General features: G+C 32.6%; 1 protein-coding gene across 3 annotated transcripts in view; it reads left to right on the top strand.

The window, feature by feature from the left end:
* LOC129744484 (Ig-like and fibronectin type-III domain-containing protein 1) overlaps positions 1-22,906 on the top strand; it is a 707,683-nt gene that overhangs the window by 566,578 nt on the left and 118,199 nt on the right. The gene's annotated exons all lie outside the window — the stretch shown is intronic.

Here is a 22,906-nt window from a genome sequence, read left to right as displayed (position 1 = left end):
TTCCTTATTTTAATTTAAAGCACTGAGTACGTTTCACTCCTACAGTCACTGAGAGAACATTTCCAGGAATTTGTCCACGCGCGGGAATGAAATGAAAATTTATCTTCCCGGAGATGAAAATTGCCACCCAGCGCCGCGTTATCACGTGCCAACTTTCCTACCCCCTCGAAACCATCCAGAGCACGAAGGTGAATTCAAATAATTCGCGCCAAAACAGAAGACGAACGCTGGAAAGCTGGAAACGACGGTGGTGCCAAACGACTGCAAATAAATGAGAGGGAAAACATTGAAAGCATTTTTGTCGCTCATTTCGGGCAAGAGGTGAAAATATTCAAACACACTTCATGCTTTGCCCCCGTTCTTCACACCTTCTAGTCATATTTGCTCCCGGGTCCCCAATCGCTAAATTTTTGGAACAAGAGGAAAAACACGGGGGGGAGGAGGTAAATGCTGACAACGATGAGGTAATAATCGTTTCTCATTAACTCACAGGAATGGCGAAATTTTGAACCCTTGAATGGGGATGTCGGGGGAAATGCTGACATCATTGCTGGCTGAGGGAAGTTTCCTTCAAGACAAACAAGACAATGAGGATTCGTGGGAATCCGAACGGTTGCCCATTGAGATCGTGATCTGGTGTCTGTCTGAAGGTGTTTGTCTCCAGGATTCGGTGGCCTAGATTTGGATGGTTCTTGGTCTCGACTTTGCGATGTAATGATGCCGAATTCAAGAAACTCGTTTAACATGGCATAAATATTTTACGCCTTCGTGATACGAGAACTTACTTAGGTTAGTTTGATTAAATCGACATCAAAACATTGGCAAAACCTCAGAAGTCTTCATTTCAAATTTGAAGTTGATTATTGAGAATTGATAATTTGAAACTTGATTGAAAGACTTAAAGTTGATATTTGAAATTTCAAAATATAAAAAAAATTCAAATTGAACATTATTTATAAATGGAATGATATTGGATGACAATAATTATATTGCGATGTGTAAACGAAAAATGGATAACTTTGAATAGAATTGAATGGGAAAAATAAATATAATTACTGGATATTTTGGAACTGGCAATTGAGTATTCAATTAATACTTTCCATATATTCCATATTTAAAAAATATTCCATATTTTGAATCTTGGTTCAACAAGTGAACCAAAATCCCATACACAAATTCAGATTCCAAAATTATGATTTGATAATTCTCGAAAACAGTTTTTTATCAGTATTGCTCCAGTATCCTGCTCCCTACAAAGATTAAAATTGGCAACCAAAATTGTCATTTTTAATTCTTCGGCATTGAATCATCAAAAAGAACATCAAAAAATAATAACGAATCAAAAAATCCACAATAAATCAGGAAATGATTGACAAGATTCAAAATTTAAATAATAAGTGAAACGTTTATAAATTTTCAAGCCCAGGTTTCAAAGTTTGAAATTTTAAGCTCTGATTATTTTGTCCCCGTAAATTTAAATAAAGAGACCTTGAATTAACAAAAGGTTCAAACGTTCTTTATCTTATTAAAAATTTGGATTCATAGACTTTAAAGAAGAAAATGTTTAAAGAAAACAAAAATTTAGAATTGAAAAACAAACTTATTGAAAAAAAGTTCAAAAATTTCAAAAGTAGGAATATAAAATTCAATTAAATTGTATAAAGATTAATTCAAAACATTTTAATTTGAGTTTGCCTGGATAAATAATACAAAATTTGGGAAAAGCTCGGCCTGGCACGGTTGCCCGGATTTCATTAAAAGAAAAGTCCAGATTTTGTCCGCTTTTAATCTCTTTTTTAGCCTAATCAAACAAAAAATAACAAACAAAACCAATTTTTTTTATGTAAATTTTATAAAAAAAAAAGATCATCAATCAATCAATCTTTTTTCAAGCAAAAAAAACTATGTAAAATCTGCTAACGAGTTTGATTTAAAAAGATTTTTGGTGGTTTTTTTTTTATTTTGGTTGAGCATTGACTGGTTTCAAAACCAAATTTGCCCGGATATTGCCCGGATTTTTGGTCACAATTTTGTAATCAAATACCCGAATTTTGCTAGGTTTTAAGATAAAATAACCCGGATATGACCGGCCCGGATACATGCCGATAAAATTCTGGCAACCTTATCAAAAAATCAATTTTTGCCTATGGTTTAATGGTATTTTTGGAAGATTTTGGCGCCCTGAACTTGAATCTTTCCTCAGATTTTGCTAATCACCTCTAGTTTTGGTGATATGACGTATATAAGTTTAAAAATGAATCAGGAATGAGAGCAATCAGCCATTTCTAAATAATGAATCATCAAAACCTACATGAATAATTCAAACAAAAATATTTTGCCTAGATATTCTTATTTTTACATTAATTCTCGAAAAAGTTAATTAATCCACTTTTTAGATATTTGAAAAGATATCACTCAAGTATTCCTGTCATTTCTTGAGAATGTTTTAATAAAAAGAATTTAATCTATGAACAAATTTGTTTTTTTTTTTGTAATTTCTTTATTTGAATCGGTTCAGACCTTTAAGTTTGACGGAGCCATCATCGATTTTTTGTACTTACAAAACAAATTTGTTGAAGACTGAAAAACGATTTGACTTATGCTTTAAAAATATCTATAATATTTCTAACTTTGTTTAACACTTTTTTTTTAAATTCGTTAAAATTTCCGTATTTAACAGCAATTTCATGCGTTCCTTGTGGCAATTGATAATTTGTTTGAAATTTTTATTTTCAAAGTTTTTGAAATGTTTGACAGTTTTGTCAAGAAAGTGTAAAAAATTTCAAATTATTTTCACCTATTTACAAAAGTTATGAACACCTTAAATGTAAGACTTTTTTTCAAATGATATCAGCAGTTATTGGGTCTATGAAATAATAACTTGCTATTTCGAATAACACAACTGAATTAGTTTAAAGCCAATATTTTGATTCTTATGAGAGGACTTGGTAAGCTGTGCCCGAAGGTGACAGAAGTTTTATTTTTTGGAGCTGAATTTTGTTTATTGGTTAAAAAAGTGAAGAATTGTGAACCTTTTTCAAAAAAGTTAATCTTGGGACGCCCTTCAACCAACCATCAACTGCAACGAAGCCTTGTTTGATACAAGGATGAGCGGAGTAAATCAGGCAGCTAAGTACAACTTTATTATACAAAACATTAATCAGAAGCTACAGCTACAGTTCAGACTGTTAACCCGAAGAGGCGAGCTTTTGAGAATCAAAGCCAATTTCAATTTTGAAAAACAAGGGGTGCTGGCGTATGTGTAATTTGCGAAAGCTCATCAACACTTTCGTCGAAAAACATCAATAAGTTCGTCGAGATATTTAAGACAGTTTTTTTTATTGTGTAAAGTATAGCACCTAAAAGAGATTTCTAGTTAACTTTATTTTACTGGCTGGTTCACTATCGATTGGGCATATGTATATTTAGTTAAAGATTCCTCCACATGATTTCATGGTTATGTTTATAAACGTAATATCGGTCGTATTAGGATTCAGGGATGCCAAATTATAAGACATCTAAGTCCATGTTTTTTATTATCTACTTTTATAACCTTTATAGCATGATCAAAACCGTATCTTTCACCCGATTTGTCATTTTTCTGGGTTTTTTCACACTCCTTTTTTAAGTTTTTATTTAAACAATTGAAATTTTTGATAAAGAAATTTTTTAAAATGAGATAAAGATTCTTTAGACTTAAGAATGGGCAAAACAAAAATAGATGAAATTATTTCACTTCTAATTATTTTTAGTCTTAGTTTAGCGATGTCATTGTAGTTTCCAAATACAGAAAAAAATTCAAAATTATTAAATTGATTTGCATTTTAATTTTAAATAGAGCTTACAAATTAACAAACAAAATTCAGTTTTCTATCTTGAAGATCAATGCTTTTAGGAAAAAGTGCCTCTTTAGAGATTTTATATGGTTAAAAGTAGGATAGTTTTCACTTCAATAACATAGTTCAGGTTCATTTTAATTGATTTAGAGACTAACAGTACAAGAGAACTATAACATAAGATCACAACACAGTCAAAAGTGTCTTCATGATCATATCCTTTAACCCATATTCAAAAAAGAAATTGTTTTGCTAGGATGCAGAGGTGACCTCGGTCCTAAAGCATGATTTTTTCTGTCATTCCTTTCTCTCTTTTCAATTCTATCTATTGACTACTAGGACATGGCTGGCGCCGTAATTGATGTTGAAAGATAGAGCATCAGTTTTGGGCATTGTGAATGTGCTGTCAATCCCAGACACCATTCTTTTGACCTTTTGGCAATTTGGAACTCGTTCTACTGAGCCACGCCTGCGATCATAGAGTTCGAAATGTTCGATTCTGAAACAGATTTAATCTATATGACTTATTTTCTCCCTTAACTTCAATGAATTCTTATAGTCGATCCAGCATGTTTGATTTTATAAAATATATAGCATTCCGGGCTCAATGATTAATGGTGGATGTGAGAAATTAATCAAGCTAAGCTAAGCTAAGCTAAGCTAATATTTTGAGTCTTATGAGAGTTATGGCCCAACAAAGATACAAAATATTCTTCAAAATTGTTGATTTATTTCGATACGATTTTGCAAATTTTTCTCAAACACTGTTCATCAGGTGCAAAAGTTATTTGTGATTTATTGAGATTAAAATAATTGTTTCAACCCCAAATTCGAAGCAAAAACAGCAATTTTCCAAAATGTAATTTTTTTCACAAAAAAAAACTATTTATGCAATTTTTCTGCATTCTTTCCTTGATATCCAACACATGCAATAAAAGATTGTGATATGAATACCATGAGCTAAATTCATTTAATCTCAAAAAAACTTTTTGTGAAAGCATAACTTAAAAATTTTATGCATTTCCGAGATATTTGGTTTTTTATAAGTGTTGTTTTAAAAAATCTAGCATATTTAGTCTCAGGGAACCCAAATGAATCAAAATTTGCTCTAAAATTGTTTATGCTCTTCGAAAAATGTGAATTTTGTGGCCTTATTTTATTCATGAAAACCCTTTCGAATGTACAAACAAGCATTTGAAAGAACAAAAAACTCAAATTCAAATTGAAGCAAAATGAATATAAGGTTTTGTTAATTCTGTTAAAATGCATGAGTAGTAAACACCAGTCACATGGCTACCAACTTCTTGATGTATTAATTTAGTATTTGATGAATGGATTTTGAAGTTAAGTGGTTGGTGCCAAATTCTGAACTTGAAATTCTGATAACTCATTCTAAACGCTCGAGGTAGGATTTTAGTGTGTCAAGATTTGAGTTTCAATACAAAAAGCTTGTGGGATGGCAATTTGAAATTCACAATCAAAAGTCTTAGACATTAAGTAATGTAGGTCTAAATTCCGGCGGAGGCGTGCTAATTTTCTGACATGTTTGTTAACACTTATTATATAAAGGTTTTTTGATCAAATGATTTCTCGATACTATGGTTAAATAATTTCTTGAACTGAAAATCATCTCTTGAAAATTCTCTCCAAAAAAACTCTCCATGAGTAAGGTTGCCAGATTGCCCGGTTTTATCCGGGTTTGCCCGGATATTTAATACAAAATGTGGAAACAGTCTGGCAAGGCAACCGGGCCGGGGATTTCATTCAAAAGTGCCCGGATTTAAATATTAACTTTATTTGTCAAATCAAACTAAAAAAACAACAAAATTTTTTGAGCAAGTTTTATAAAAATATTCATGAAAGGAAGCCAAAAAAATGAGCTTTGATGAAATTTTTTTTATTAATTTATATTGAGAAATTTCTGGGTTTTGAGAAAATTTGCCCGGATATTGCCCGGATTTATAATCGTCACTTTTGAAATAAATTGCCCGGATTTTGCCAGGTTTTTATAAAAAATTGCTTGGTTTATCCGGCCCGGATAGTGCTGAAAAAAATCTCGCAATCTTATCCATGAGGGGAGGGGGGTTGAACCGCTAAACCTTCCCCGTTCGCACTGTCATGAGCTTTATTTATTTATAAGATTTATTTTTTTTAGTCTTAAGTTTTTCAGCAAAATATTAATTTTACGAACATAAGAAAAATAATTTTTTAATATTTAGTTTCAAAGCCCTTAAACTTAATTCTTATGAAAAATAGTAAAATAAAAAAGCTTCAAGTGGCGATCTAAAATTAAAAACTCAGAATTAGATTCATGATAAGAAATTTATTCTTTAAATCAGATTTATTATTCAGATAAAAAATAAAACAGCTTAATAATGAATTCAGATTAAAACCCACAACTACAGAATTCAAATAAAAGATTCATGAATGAGGGCACTGAAACTTGGTTTTTGAAATTCTGATCTGGAATTAAGATTCGGATATCAAACTTTGGAACCTTTCAGTAATCGTATTGAAATTTGGAAACAGATTTAAAATTCTCTCATTGAATTTAGGTTCGAAATTCAGATTGAGAATACCGGTTCAACATTTAGAATATGATTTAGCTCCTAAATGAGTTTTACAATCAAGAAAAAATATTGAATTGATAATTTCGTAGAATAATTCAAGAGGTCACAAACTTATGTTTTTGTATAATTATTGAATTTCAATGTTTCAAATTTTTAAACAAAGTTCGTTTGTACACAAAAAATCAGCTGAAAATCAAAAATATAAAGTAGAATTTGAGTATGTTTTTTTGTTCTTTCAAGTTTCGTTAAATGAACAAAATATCTAATTTTTATCTAAAAAATTGTCTTCCATAGGTTGATTATTATAGAATTGCTTTTTAATGAAAAATATTTGATGATTCACCTTAAACATTTGCACAAAATTCTATATTTTTCAGTGTATTTTTAACACTATTTAAAATTTCAAACTAAAATCAAAAATTTGGATCAAGTGCGCCAGAACCAGATTTGAACCGAGAAATTTCAATCTCATACTTTTATTTTTGAAAGTTTGATTTATTTCCATCAATATTGTTAAAATCTTAGAATTTGTTCAAGAGTTTGGAAGATTAAGTTCATTTCAAAGACATTGAAGGTTTTCCTCGAAACCCTTATTTAAAACTCAAATTTAATCTATCAGACTTCTGAACAAATTAAAAAATGTAAGTGGATTCCATATTATGTTACTTAAAGTTTAAATATTCAAGTTTAACTCACCAGTTTAAAGATTTAAGGACGTGTTTTCTTAAGTTACGATATATCCTTCTAGAGGCCAATTTTTTTTTCGCTGAAAATTCTCTGAAGCTTAGTTTTATGATTACAAACAACTTGATAACAAAAATCTTTTGAAAAATATTTCGAAAATTGCATAAGCACAAAGGTTAAGGAACGTGGCTTTCAGTACTTTTTCAATTGTAGTTTTTACACACTTCAACTAAGTTTTCCTGAATTTTTAAACATATTATCACTTTTACATTGCTATATTTTTTGTAGTTTATGTTAAAATTAGCCAAAAATAACTGACATGTTTTAACTTATATGAAAAGTTAATATTGTGCGTATTTTTCGAATTGTGTCACTCTATCCCAACCCCACCTTTAGACAGGGTTTATGTTTCATCGCTCCACCCTAACTTAGGATTTTTTTTTCACAAATAATCAAGCCAGAATGATGGTAACTCTTTTAACTAACTGCCTATCATTTTTAAGATCGTTGACCAAGGATATCTGCTACCAAGTTAATCATTTTTGTTACAAAGGTCCATTTCCAGTTTTCTCATGTTTTTAAGCTTCTCTTAGCACTGACTTTTGACATCTGCTAGTCTTATAGTTTTCAGTAATATGGATTTCAATAGATTCACATATTTTTAATCATTGAGCGAAGAAAAAAATTGTAAAACCAACAATTCGATGCGGATTTATAACTCTTTTAATATACCTCTTATAGAGGCGGGTTATCTAATAGTTTCATGTAAAAGTTCTCAAAAATGAATAATCATATAGAAACAAAAATAAAATTTAAAATTTTTTGTCATTCATGCATTGTATAAGCAATAAAAATTATAGATGAAAATCAATCACTAAAATTCCCCACCTCCCCCCATAAATCGGTTCTTCCTACGACTCTGATTCTAGATATTAAAACAACATTAAATTTATCTTTGAAAGTTTAAACAGACAAAGTAATGGTTCATTAAAATAAAAATGAAGAGTATTTATGAATATTTAAAGAATGAAGCAAATACTCTTTGAGTTAACATTGTAGATTAAAATTTATTATTATCAATGCCACCTTAAATCATTTTTCAAACTTTCCAAAGATTCAATAAAAATCATAATCGTTTCTAAAAACAAGATTTGAAATTTTAATAATAAGTGAAACATTTATAAATTTTCATAGTTTGAAATTTCAAGCACTGATTACTTTGTCCCCGTAAATTTAAATATAGGGTCCTTATATCTTATTAAAAATGTATAACCATAGGCTTTCAAGAATATTATGATTTAAGAACACAAAAATTCAGAATTTAAAAACATAATTATTGAAATAAATCTAAAAATTTCAAAAGGAGGACTATGAAATTCGGTTAAATTGATTGCAGATCAATTCAAAATATGACGACTTAAATGATTAGTTTTCGAACATTTAAAAAGATGTTTTTTTTTTTTTTCAATAAAATCTTAATTTATTAATAACCCAATACATAAGGTTGCCAGATTGCCCTGATTAATCCGGGTTCGCATGGATATATAATACATAATTTAGGAAAAGTCCGGCCCGGCATGGTTGCCCGAATTTCATTGAAAAAAAGCTCGTATTTTATCCGCTTTTAATCTCTTTTTTGCCAAATCAAACAAAAAATAACAAAATTTTTTGAAATTTTTTTAAATGCACCTTAAACGAAGTATTTTCAAAAGTTTAGTAAAAATAATTATGAAGGTTTTTTTAAGCCAAAAATACGATATAAAATCTGCTAATGAGTATTGATGACAAAACTATTTGGAAGTTTTTTTAAATTGATTTTCAATCAATCAAATTTTCCCGGATATTGTCCCGGATTTTTGGTCATAAATTTTCAATCAAATGTTCGGATTTGGCTTGGTTTTTAGATAAAATAGCCCGGATTTTTCCGGTCCTGATACATGTATGTATGTATGTAGATAATCCACCATGGGTGCACGGATTCACCGCAGTTTCGCCAACGCATGCGCTGAATTACATTCTTTAGATGACTAGTTCGGCAGATCTTCAATGCAAATCACCGCATACCCGACACCATGGCTTCGTGTGAACTGTTATGTAATGAATGTGGTATGTGTAAATGTAAGTGTTATTTGGATGAACAAGTCAATCACTTACGCAACCGTAATAAGATTAATAACATTTTTGATGTTAATAATCTAAGACAGATATTACGCATACGTTTAGATACCTGCCCAGCTGTCAAGTGATTGGTTGTTCCAATATATACAATAAAACAAACCAAAATTGAATTATGCAATCTTACCTTCAACCTTATCTTACCCTTAACTCTTACCGCTGCTTAAACATCAATCCTGTTTAGCGACCGTATCCAAAAGTTGTGTTTTTTGAGAAAAAAAAAACGGGACCTTCCAATATAACCTGGAGACAATCTGGATAAAATAATAAATTCATTATGAATTACGAAGCATCAATGAATACTTGAAAAAAAAAATCATAAAGATTATTTCAGAGCCGAAAAACTTTTTACTTGAATCAGTATTTAAAATGTTTGTTGTTGACTTTGTGCTGTTTGACTTTCTAGTTCAAGTAGTTTATGTACAACTTGTAACTGAAGTATTTAGATCTCACTGTTGGTGACAATATATAATTTGTACATGAAAATTTTAGACACCATACTTATAAACCTTCTTTTTTTCAACTCCTCGAAATAACAAAAAAAAAATTATGTGAAATGAATGGATGATTGATGCTGATATCGGTTTTTCAAATTTAAATAAAGTATCTGTTAAATTACAGACTTAATTTAGATAAACTCTGTATGAGAGTTCAGACCATTAAAATCATGTTGGTCGTTCAAACTCAAACAAAATATTAACTCAACATGAAAAAAAACCGAACCATGTGGTAACGGCTCCGATAATTATCCGACATCAAACAGTCACATAGCACCTGTTTATGAAAACTCATGCAATAAAACTTCGAACGGGTTTTAACAAAAAAGTACATTCCCGCCGACCGATGGCAAATTTGAAAAGTCAGCGATTGCTGTGATTCATCACAATAAAAAATGTCCAACCAGAAGGCTTGAGAAAAACTATTAACTAAGAAGAAAAGAGATGGAACGCTCTCACCGATATTCTGCTCTTCTGCTGCTGGCGTCCCTGTCCCTCGCTCGCTTGCTACGATGCAATCCATAGAGTACGTTCCAACCGTTCCAACATGTTCAGCCAGTATAGCTCCGGGTCATTCAGCACTAACTTTCCCACTTATCTTCCAGAATCGACAACATTTGTTTTCAAAGCAGCGATATTCGAAACAAACGAGACATTTTTTTTCTTTCGCGAACATCATGACCACGCGCGACGATGAGAAAAAACACTTTTTCCAAAACTGTATTATTATTATAAAATCACTCTATTTTTCTATGTTATTCGGACAGGTAGAAACATCCATTTTTTTTAACAACAAACTGCCCTCCCCACATTTTAAGCACTTCACCACACTAGAAACAAACAAAAATATCTGAGCAATTATCCAAACATTCGGGATTCTTTTCGAAAACTCTTCATTCTGACGAATTTCCTTTTAGCTTGTTTAATCACAAATTACTGCTAAGAGCAACAACCTACAAGAAAAAAAAAACTCCTTCGCGTATGTAGGTAGGTATACCGCGACGGAACGAAAAACAAACTCGTCCGCACACCCGGATTTTTCCGGTCCTGATACATGTAAAAAAAAATCTGGCAACCTTATCAAAAAGTCATTTTTTTGCCTATGGTTTAATGGTATTTTTGGAAGATTTTGGCGCCCTGAACTTGAATCTTTTCTAAGATTTTGTTTATCACCTCTGGTGGTAAAGTTTTAAAAATCGAGAAGTATCGAGAATGAGAGCAATCAACAATTGATAAATAATGAATCAATAAACGTACATGAATAATCAAACAAAAATATTTTGCCTAGATATTCTAATTTCAGTGACACAATGACTCAAAAAAGTGAATTGATGCATTTTTCAGATATTTGAAAAGATATCACTTAAGTGTTCCTGATATTTCTAAAAAATGTTTATAAAAAAAAATTAATTCATGAACAAATTTGTTTTTTTATGTGATTTCTTTATTTGAATCGGTTTAGACCTTTAAGTTTGACGGAGCCAACATCGGGGTTTTGTACATACAACACAAATTTGTTGAAGACTGCAAAACGATTTGACTTTTGCCTTAAAAATATCTATAATATTTTGTTTTGTTTTTGTTTAAATTTGTTTTAAATTCGTTAAAATTTCCGTGTTTAACAGCAATTTCATGCGTTCCTTGAGGAAGTTGATCATTTGTTTAAAATTTTTATTTTCAAAATTTTTGAAATATTTGACAGTTTTGTCAAGAGAGTGTAAAAAATTTAAAATTATTTTCACCTATTTACAAAAGTTATGAACACCTTTAATGCAAGACATTTTTTATAAGGAGATGAGCAATTATTAAGTCTGTGGAATAATAAGTTTTTAATTCGAATAAAACAGCTGAATAGGTTTGATGCCATTATTTTGAGTCTAATGAGAGTTATGGCCCATCAAAGTTAAAAAATATTTTTCAAAATTGTTGATTTATTTCGATACGATTTTGCAGATTATTCCCAAACACTGTTCATCGAGTGCAAAAAATATTTGTGATTTATTGAGATTAAAATAATTGTTTGAATAACCAAATTCGAAGCAAAAACAGTAATTTTCCAATATGTACATTTTTCACAAAAAAAAGCTATTTGTGCAATTTTTCTGCATTCTTTCTTTGATATCCAACACATGCAATAAAAGATTGAGATATAAATACCAGAAGCTAAATTCGTTTAATCTCAAAAAATATAAAAATTTAGCATATTTAGTCTCAGGGAACCCAAATGAATCAAAATTTGCTCTAAAATTGTTTATGCACTTCGAAAATGTGAATTTTGTGGCTTTATTTCATTCATGAAAACCCTTTCGAATGTAAAGTTGAACATTTTAAAGAACAAAAAACTCAAATTCAAATTGAGGCAAAATGGAAACAAGGTTTTGTTAATTCTGTTAAAATTCATGAGTAGTAAACACCAGTACCATGACTACCAGCTTCTTGATGTATAAATTAAGTATTTGATGAATGGATTTTGAAGTTAAGTGGTTGGTGCCAAATTCTGAACTTGAAATTCTGAAAATCTCATTCTAAACAATAGAGGTAGGGTTATAGTGTGTTAAAATCTGAGTTTCAATACAAAAAGCTTGTGGAATGGCAATTCGAAATTCACAATCAAAAGTCTTAGACCAGGGGTGGCCAACATTTTCAAGAGGCGGGCCAAATTTCAGAAATGAGATTGGCTGGCGGGCCTCAAAAACAAGTTATTCAAGAGTATTCAAAAACATATAACATATTTTTGAAAACGCTATGAAAAAAAAACATTAGCATAGGTGACATCGAGAGAGATTTATCTTAATAGTTCATTTTCGTTACTTGAATATTTTTTTCAAATTTTGCTCCAATTGAAAAATGGTAGAAATATTATGAAATAAGAAATGAATTATCCCTCCAAACTTATATATGTTTTCAAGGGACTTAAAAACTCCTCGGTTTATTCTACTCAGAAATGTCAAATCGCGTGACTACAATGGACAGTAAGTTAATTTTATGGTCTCCAAATTTAAAAAAAATGACTGCCTATTTCCCAAAGTTTTTAAGTTCACCGTTCTCCTTAGCGAAATTTAATTGAAAAATTAGGAAAAACTGGAGAATGAAATTGAAAGAAGTAACAGTGACAAGCTTTTTACATTTATAAATATAATTTTTCAACTGACTTAAGTTATATCATAAAAATATTGATTTTATAAAGTACGGACCTGAACATCAACTCAATACAACTCTTTTCAAATTTTCCAGTATATCGATTTGACAAGTGTATTGAGAAAGCCTTCTTTAAACAGGATGAATGCGAATTTGATTGTTTTATGATCATTGCACCTTCTTTAAGTAAAAATTTTGCTTAAAAAAGTCGTTCTTCTGAGAGATTTGTCGGTACCAAACCGGTTCTAGTTCAATGCTACAATCCAACTGAAAAATCTGTCTAGTTTTTTTTTTATTATTGATGTACACAAATACAACAATAGGTTGCCAATTCACACATATTTGGATTTGGTTTCATTTTCAAAAAAATACCCTTTTCTGGAAAGCTAAGCAAAAAATAACAATTTGGAAAAAAATTACAGTGCAAACTTTCGATATGTTGCATGATTTGCAAAAGTTATTAAATTTTTATAGATAAACGAAGGTTTTGAAATATAATTCAAGTTACGGATGGTTGAAGTGTTGATATGGTTCGGTGATTTTTTTTTAAATTTCAAACGATATTGATAGGGTCTTACTATCTTTCTGAGGCCAACCAAACTCCTCAATATTAAAACTAGAGTCCGCTTGAACGCTCTTCATACCAATGATATGTATGTAGATATGAAATGAAGGATATAGGGGGAAGTTGTCTACTACCGGGGAAGAGGAAAGCTGTCTACTAAGGTTTTTAAGCAATAACTTCAAAAATAGATTTTTGTAAATATTGGTTTTTTCACTGATTTGAAGAGTATCAATATTATGATCACTTAACTATATTAAAAAAAAATAAATTCACAACATATTCATGTGGTAAGAGAAATCATTTCATGTTAGTTTTAACTCATTTCCAAAAGTGTTGTCTATGACCGGGCACAAAATTCAAGTTGAATTAATCTATAATTTTAAATATTTTCTTGTCCGGTCATAGACAACAATTTGGTGTCCGGCCATAGACAAATCGCAATTTTTTTTAAATTTTCCTAATGTTTCGTTTGAACTTCCGTTTTGTTATCATATATCTTCTGTAGTCGAAAGATAACCAATCAACGATGACGTTCATGTGCAGTTCAAATTTTACAAGCCGAAAAACTGACCACAATACAAATACAAAGTTTAGGCAATCCTCTCCGTACTACTAGACAAAAGCTTTAGATGCCTATCATTGGTTTACCTTTTCAGATTGGATTACCATATTTCTAACACCATATCAGGCTACTATCTACTTCATATTCATGGTGTTGAAACATTATTAGGATATTCTGTTTTCGAAAAAACTATGTTGTCCGGCCTATGCCATGTCCGGCCATAGACGACTTCCCCCTACTGTAAATTAAATATCTCTACAATGTGGTCACCAAAACCCAATCGGAAAACATTTAAAAATGTGATGGAATTACAGATAATGTGTCAAAATCCCGTACAGTTTTTATAATTTTAAAATTTTAATTGTGATTTTTTTTTCAGTGACGGTAACCTTTTTTGGAAAATTATATGAGGCCCTTAGAGCCAAAGGGGTATAAGTGCACAAATTATGGATTTTGAGTAAATAATGCCAAATGATTCTTCATGTTTCAAAGTATATTTGGTGATTTTTTTTATTTATTCAAATCATATTCGGATACTTTTAATTTCGACAGAAAATTGCAAACTCAACTATTTAAAAGCGTTTTTTCTCGAAATTAGTTTTTATACACTTTTATTCCTTTGGCTTGTATATCATTTCAAAGAAATTTACAGATATTTGTTTTCAATTCAGCTAGTTTTGATGCAGATATGTTTTTAAAATGATATATGAAGAATAAGAAAAAAAGTTCAGTTCTTAGAACATGGCTTTTCCAAAATGAGCTTCGCGGGCCACAAAAAGCAGGTCGCGGGCCACATGTGGCCCGCGGGCCATGGTTTGGCCACCCATGTCTTAGACATTAAGTAATGTAGGTCTAAATTCCAGTGGAGGCGAGATTATTTTCTGACATGTTTCTTTACACTTATTATATATATAGCTTTTGGGATCAAATGATTTCTAGATACTATGGTAAAATCATTTCTTGAACTGATAATCTTGTCTTGAAAATTCTCTCCAAAAAAAACTCTCCATCAGTCAGGTTGCCAGATTTCCCGGTTTTATCCGGGTTTTCCTGGATATTTAATACAAAATATGGGAACAGTCTGGCAAGGCCCGATTGCCTGGATTTCATTAAAAAGTGCCCGGATTTTTCCCGGATTTAAATATTCACTTTATTTGTCAAATCAAACTAAAAAAAAACAAAGAACGCCTCCAAAACAAATTTTTTGGAGTAAGTTTTATAAAAATACTAGCTGATCCCATTCGAACTCCGTTTCGCTTTTAACTTTGAATATGTGATGAACAGTTTGTATGAAAGTAAATTGCATGCATTTTCCAGATGCACTTCTGAAGTCATTGTTAACTAATAATTGCTAAAAAATATGGAAGATCAATTTGTCTGTCGTCTGCTACTAAATTTGATATCAGGAATCAATTGACCGTGCCATAAACCCCGTGTATAAATTTCGACTCAATCTTTGTATAACAACGCAATTATGGCCAAAAAGCTAAACTCCTTTCGGTGGCCTCTTATACAATCTTTGATATCTGAAATCGATTGCCCTTCCCTCAAAACTTCCGTATGCAAATTTTCAAAGCAACCCATTGTATAATAACGTCAATATTGCCAAAATCAGTAAAAAAGTTATTTATATGGACGACCTCTTTCGTCGACCTCTGGCAAAACATTGTAACGGACTATTTAAAGTATCCGAACGGATCGCTTAAATAAAAGTAGCGCAATATAAAAGTGCCATCTCGTGGTGGGTTTTGTAAATCTTCGTCTAGCAAACGCTAGAAACGGTCCTTCTGAAATAGCTTGGCGCGCGAATAGTCTTGGCTTAAGTTGACGGAAACGTTCCCTTAACCCGGTTGACCACCGTATGTATGAGTGGGAGCAAGATAGCATATCAAGAACAGACCTTTTGTTGAATAGGACTATGCCCTGACTGCCTTAAGGGAAACTTGCCTCGAGGACTTGATTGCGAAGCGCCAAACCGGATGGTAACCAATTTTTGGAGTGCGATATTGCTAATTATAGTGGACAATCAAGAATTTCGGTATAGAAAGATATTTTGATTCTGTTTAGAGTTGTCAGTATTTTGGATAGTATATACTAATTATCTCGTGAAATTATTATATAGATTCGTGAAGTAAGTACTTAAGGAACCAGTTTGTTAATTCGAGACCCACGTGTAACCTTTTGTAATATCTATTAGTGGTACAGGGATAATAGCCGTTCATATCAACGAATCATACGCTTATCAATAGCGAGCGTTGTTGAGGTAAAAAGGTAAGAAACAATTAAGGAACATAAAAATTGTTTCACCGTTTATAACACATTGTGAATGTGAACCGTTGACAGGAATCCCGCGTCAACGTGGGTGCGAGTCTGGGCTACCGACACGGCCACTACCAATGCTCATCGATCTGCAGTGCTAGAGCAAACGCGGTGAAGGTCTCGGTTGTGGTCTGAGAAACCCCCGGGTCTTAAGAATCCTTCCTGCACAGGCTGTTTTCGTCGGTTGCATCAGCTGGTCGTTTACGTCACCATCCAAAACGACTACCCACCTACGCCATCTAGCTGCAACGAAAGGTCACCTCCAGCAGCGACATACACGGTTGTGGTTTGAGAGCCCCCGGTGTGATAAAACCTCCAACGCAGTACGTACCGACATCCTCTCAGTCGTGACCGCCAATTTCCGAACGACTATGGTATGTACTAAACAAACCTCCTGTTGCTGAACGACGGCTGATAGGAATAAGTAAGCCTTTGTAAAATTTAGCTAGAATCGAAAAGGGAACAAGATAGGAGCTGATAGGAAACACTAGGGTAACAATAATATAGAGAACTTTACCATAAAAAAAACTTATGTTGGTTATCTGTTCTATTCGGAATGCGCCAGTTAGTTATGCAATCCTCTTGAATGCAAGTCTAACTTGAGTGTAACTTTCTTATTGGAAACTAAGATTTTAGATGGTTAGTCTTCGTACAATTCTTTTGCCTAGGAATTTGTGCCAGGGTTTTCCTATCATTATTTTCCCTGTTTGAGTTTGGTCTACTGTGGGCCAGAGTGAGGTGAGTCAAGCCATAAAACCCAACCCGCCTTGTTAAAGAGTTTCGGCCGGCATCAAAAAAACTTGTGTCAGTAACCTTCCTTTCAGGAAGTGGCGCCCTAATTCAAGTTACTGGCATTGTGGGCAAGACGAATCCGTTATAACATTTGCCATCTGAAATCGACTGCTCGTCTCTGAAAACTACCGTGTGCAAATTTTCATCCCAATCCGATGTATAATAACGACGATACAGCAAAAAATATTGAAAAGTTAATATGGACGACCCCCTTTGCCGGCCCTTTACACTGAATTTAATATCTGAAATCCATTGCTCGTCTCTCAAAAGTCTCGTGTACCAATTTTCGTCAGAATCTTATGTATATTAACGACAATATCGCATGAACAATGAATAGTTAATATGGACGACCCCTTTGGCAGACCCCGGATTTTAGTTTGGAACAGTGAAATCATTTGTTTGTCCCTAATAACTCCTATGTGCAAATTCTCATCCCAATCAGATGTATAAAAAAGTCATTATCACTAAGATACTGAAAATTTTATATGGACGACCCCTTTTGCCGGCCCCTTACACTGAATTTGATACCTCAAATCGATTGCGCGATACTCAAAACTATCGTGTACCAATTTTCATCTAAATACTTTGTATAATAACATCAATATCGCAAAAACAGCGAACAGTTAATATGGACGATCCCTTTGACCGACCCCTTACACAAAATTTGACACCTAAAATCGATGGCTCGTCTTTCAAAACACTCATGTGCAAATTTTCAACACGATCCGACGAAAAGTAACGTCAATATCGCGAAAACAATATTTGTCTTCTATGGACGACCCCCTTCAGAAGGGGTCATCCGAAAATCTAAAAACATTTTTCATCATTCCTGGTCCTAATGAGCATCCATGCCAAATTTCAGACCTCTAGCTCTTAAGGCGGCTGAGTCTATAGAGGACAAACAAACAAACAAACAAACAAACAAATAAACATACAGAAATTGCTTTTTATATATATAGATTCATGAAAGGAAGCCAAAAAAATAATCGAAAATCTATCGTTGAGCTTTGATGAGAAAAACTTGTTTCTTCATTTTGGTTAAAAATGTCTGGGTTTTGAGAAAATTTGCTCGGATATTGACCGGATTTATGGTCGTCACTTTTAAAATCAAATGCCCGGATTTTGCCCGGTTTTTTTAAATAAAATTGCTTGGTTTGTCGCACTGTCTTGAACCTTATTCATTTGTAAGATTTGTTCGGCTACGAATGCCATATTGATTGTATAACTAACAAATGATTAAATTGATTTTACATTCTAAGCTGTCTTCCATAAGAAATATCAAAATTACACTAATTAATAAGATACAGAATCATTTATAGAAATTTTATTTAAAAAAAAAAGAGATTCTTCTTTCGCAATTTAAAGAACGCAATTTAAAGAAAGCTTCATGTTAGCTTAAATTAGATAAAAGGCTTTTTGAATAAACACTCTAAAATTTTAACCGGGCAATATCCGGGAAAAAATCAGGTATCATTGAAATTTTAAAAAAATCGAAGAAGGTGAAAAAAACATTGAAAATCATTTGAACTTATGAATTTCCTAGAGCCTTGTTGGAAATAAAATATAAAAAAATGGGCATTTAAAAAGGATGAGTATTAGTATAAATTATGCAAAATTGATGTATGCATTTTGAGAAAAAGAACAAGAATGGTAAAAAAACTATTATAGTGGCCTAAATTTGAGCAATCGTATACTAAGTTTCTCTATTGAATTTCTATTCCTAATCCTGTATGAGATTTGGAATTCGAATTGGAACTTTTCCAGCTCATAGACAAAAGTCTTATGTTGTTTATTCTATAGTACTTCTATTTTATTACTATTCTCGCTGAAGAAAATATCCTGAATTCAGCATATCACTTTCCAATTGACTGTATATTCTCAAATTATGTTAATCTTAAAAAAAACATTCTCGTTATTGAATTGCGAATTTCCATTAGTGATTCTTGAAAAATTAATTTATATTTTTCTAATCTTGTCTTCTTCTCGATTTAAAGACAGAGAGTAATTTTATCGAGATCTTGTATAATTCTTCCAGTTTTATGATTTTTTCTGTGTATTGAGAACTTGAAATCATTTTCGAAGGTGCAAAACTAATTTGTAATCCTTTTCTGATTTTCTTAATTACTGAATTACTTAATTACTGATTCCGCGTTTAAAACATCTAATCACCATTTGGAATTTATGTTTTCAACTTTTCTCACATTGAGAAGACCTTTTTCAGAAAAGTTTCTATTTTCAATATTTGTTCTTTTTGAGAATCTTTGTCTTAATTGAAAGTTGTAATCGCCACAACATTTTAAATTTTGTACAAAAGATGAAAACGGTATATTTGAAGATTATTTATAATTTGTTCCTAAAATCTTGATTTTTTTTTAAATTAAAGTCACTTTACCATTCTTGTGGCGTACGTGTCTTAATTTGATTTGAAAGTATGGTCTTAATTTGAAACATTGAATTGTGGTTGAAGGCAACATGCTGAACTCATTTTCAGTTCCTTCGTATGTTTAAAAAATTCTCTGAGATGGCATATGAAAAAAAAAACGATTCATAGGGGCTCCCCCTAGAAAAATTAACCTGGGCCCTGATTGAGGGATACACAATAACGAGTGATTCATAATAAATCACTAATATTTTAGTAAATTTTTATAACATTCGAATCAGATAGTACAAATCAACAACTTGTTTTTTTTTGTGGTGACAAATCTATTTATTGCTGCTCTAGCAATCAATTAAACAAAAATAACTTTGCGCAAAAAGCATTAGTTTCAACTGACTTTTGTTCAAAGACAAACATGATTTCAAAATTTATCAATTCAACTTAAGAGCCTATTTGAGCTTCAATTTCAATAGATATTTTTTAAACTGTAACAAAAATGAATTTTATTTCTCACCTAACTTCTCTGTTTCTATAAATTGTAATTTTTCAAAAATACTCTCTCCATGTTTTTTTTTGTTTCGATTAAAGTCATTTTTTTCCATTTTTTATGGCATTCGCGACTTTATCAAAGTTGTAGTTGACGGATCGTTATTGAAAAACTTATCCGGTACTCTTGGGCTCGAACTCGCGGACATCGGCTCAGGAAACAACAGACTTGACAACTGAGCTATATCACAAGCCCGACTCACTCCATTAATTTTTTGAAATCTCCAAAGTCACATGTAGTTTTTGATATAAAATTCAAAAACTAAAAGCCAAACAAGAGGTTTCCAAAATTGGTTGGCATACTCTCTGGAGCCACTTTTACCATACACTCTGCGGCGATAATTTGTGATGAAATATTGGGAGTTTTTTTATCCTTTAAGACAATAAATCCCTGTTTTAATTTCAATTCAATCACATAAAAGTTTCAGTTTTAATCAAACAAACAATTCACCTAGCTTTCAAACGGTCACTGACTGTCTGCAAATAAAACAAATTCCAAATGCAATGGCAGGTGTCATTGAACAGTCTTACTTCACTCTTATGACCTTTCTTTGCCTCTCCATTCTATGCTAAAAGGCAATCGAAAACCACACACTGGTAGCCAGGTAAAGTTCGGATAATCCTTCCCCACTTTCACCGGCTTTTGATCGAAAGACAAGGACGCAGCAAAAACTCTCTTCAGAAATCAATCAGAAAATGATGGACTCATCTCAATTCTGTTAGCTAGATTGGTTGGTTGGTTGGTTGCAAGCAAAACCGAACAACTTTCGACGAAAAGGGGGGAAAAACACACCCGGTGACAGTTGATGATGATGAATTTTCTCTTCGACGATGGAAGGCGAACGTTGACAATCTTCCTTGCAAAACGGCAGCCTCTCATAATACCGGATCGAGAAGTATCCTGATGGCTTTGAAACAACAACTGGGGGTAGCAAATTTTGAGTCTGCGTCTCCGTTTTTCGATTTGCTGATTCGACTGTTGTTTGTTTAAGTTCAACACATACCTAATTTAACTATTTTGGTTTCAAATAAAAAAAAGTTTCTACAAAAGATGATAAGACTAACAACTTTATTAAATTTGTCTTAAAAATTATATTCTAAACCAACGTTGCAATTCACCGGCACTTAACTGTTGTTTCCCGCCACATTTGCTTGGTATCTTTCAACCATCAGGCTGCGGTTAAACAAACATTTCGAAGATGGAAAGTTCGATTTCCCTCAGCAGCCACACACACGTCACTACTGTACGTGATGCAGTGCGGGCAAAAAGCTTGACACAGAACCGGAAAACAAGGCTGTTTGTTTTCCATTTTCAATCTCATGAAGCACCACACCACACTTGCCACTCATTCATTCATTCAGTCTCTCACTCTCTCTCTCGGAAGGTTGACCCGCGAATCGAAAGATGTATCGCTTCGGATCTTGACTTAAGTGCCTGCCCCATATGTAGATACATGTGTGCTGGTTATGCAGCTGCAATACGTTATTTTGGTATGTCATTCAGATGGTTTTCGCTGATTGCTAATGGATTTGGAATTTTGGGGCCCTAAAAACTCGGAGATTCTTAATGGATTTCGATAATTTAACGCTGTCAACAACTTTCGCCGAATGTATTGAATAATGAAGTGACTTCAGAGAGTGAATTATTTGTTTTGCATTATTTTTCAAGTACGTTGCATGATGAATGGCGAAACGTGGCTCCAGAGAGTCTTCAACAACAACTGTACGAAAACATTCGTGGTTTTTTTTCTGGGTAGAGTCATTGAATCTAGAAATGTCAGAGTAACGGAAGAGATTTTTTTAATCTTAAAAAAAATCTTTTTTTAGAACAGTCAGAATTCGGGAAATTAATGTCTTAACAAAAAAAATGCCTAATGATACCTTAAAAATGTAGAAAACCTTTCCATTTATTTTTTTTTTCTTTTTATAACAAAGAATTTATGAAGCAAAGAAAAAAGAGGCCCATGATACCCCACTCTCCACTTCATTTCAAAACCATTTTTAAAAAATCAGGACAAATCAGGACAATTAAAAAAATTTAGGACGGTCTTTGGAAAATCAGGACAAATCCTGATTTATCAGGACACCTGGCACCTCTGATCAGAAGTTACACGAATTTCTCGAATTTGTGCTACCATTTTGTCCGTTAGAGGATGCTGATGCTGTCGCCTTTTCATTGTGTGTAGAAAACGGCTGTGGTCAATATTGATTGAGTATGTTTGGTAAAACGACTATTATCGAAACAAAAAATACTGCAAACAATTAGTTTATCAAAGAAAATATTCAAAATGTTAATTCTCAAACTATCATGTTCCGAATGAGCAAAAGATCAACGACAATTTTTTAAGGCACCAAAGAGAAACGCTTCGCTTTTCCAGCGTTTATTAACAGATTCAACATGGCCATTTGTACGAACGTAAATTCGAACATAACATTCAAATAAACTTCTCATTTCCCACGGAAAATTTGACCGTTTCAAATATGTTCAGAGATCGCAACCCTCGCTCGTTTCACCTCTAACGAGATAACACCATGCTAGAAATGGTACCTACCAAAAAAAAGGTCACTACCACCATAACTTTTTGCGCTCTTTAATTAAAGCTTTACATTGTGAGTGGAAAACACGACTAGGGGGGATGAAGTCTGAGGGCATGACTTCCATTCCCCACTTTCCGACATTCCTTGAACCGGCTGAAGCGGCAAAAAAGGGCCCCATTAAATACCGGGAAGGAATCTTCCTAAAACCGTTTGGTGGACCCTCGTGGAAATCGCCGGCGTACTCATACTAAAATCCTACTAAATCGCTCGCTGCCACTAATGTTTGGCCCTGTCCGCAGAGCGTCCT

Source organism: Uranotaenia lowii, chromosome 2, assembly GCF_029784155.1.
Source record: "Uranotaenia lowii strain MFRU-FL chromosome 2, ASM2978415v1, whole genome shotgun sequence".
Lineage (NCBI taxonomy): Eukaryota > Metazoa > Arthropoda > Insecta > Diptera > Culicidae > Uranotaenia > Uranotaenia lowii.
The sequence above is the reverse complement of the archived record's forward strand: the minus strand, read 5'-3'. Positions and strand labels throughout refer to the sequence as shown.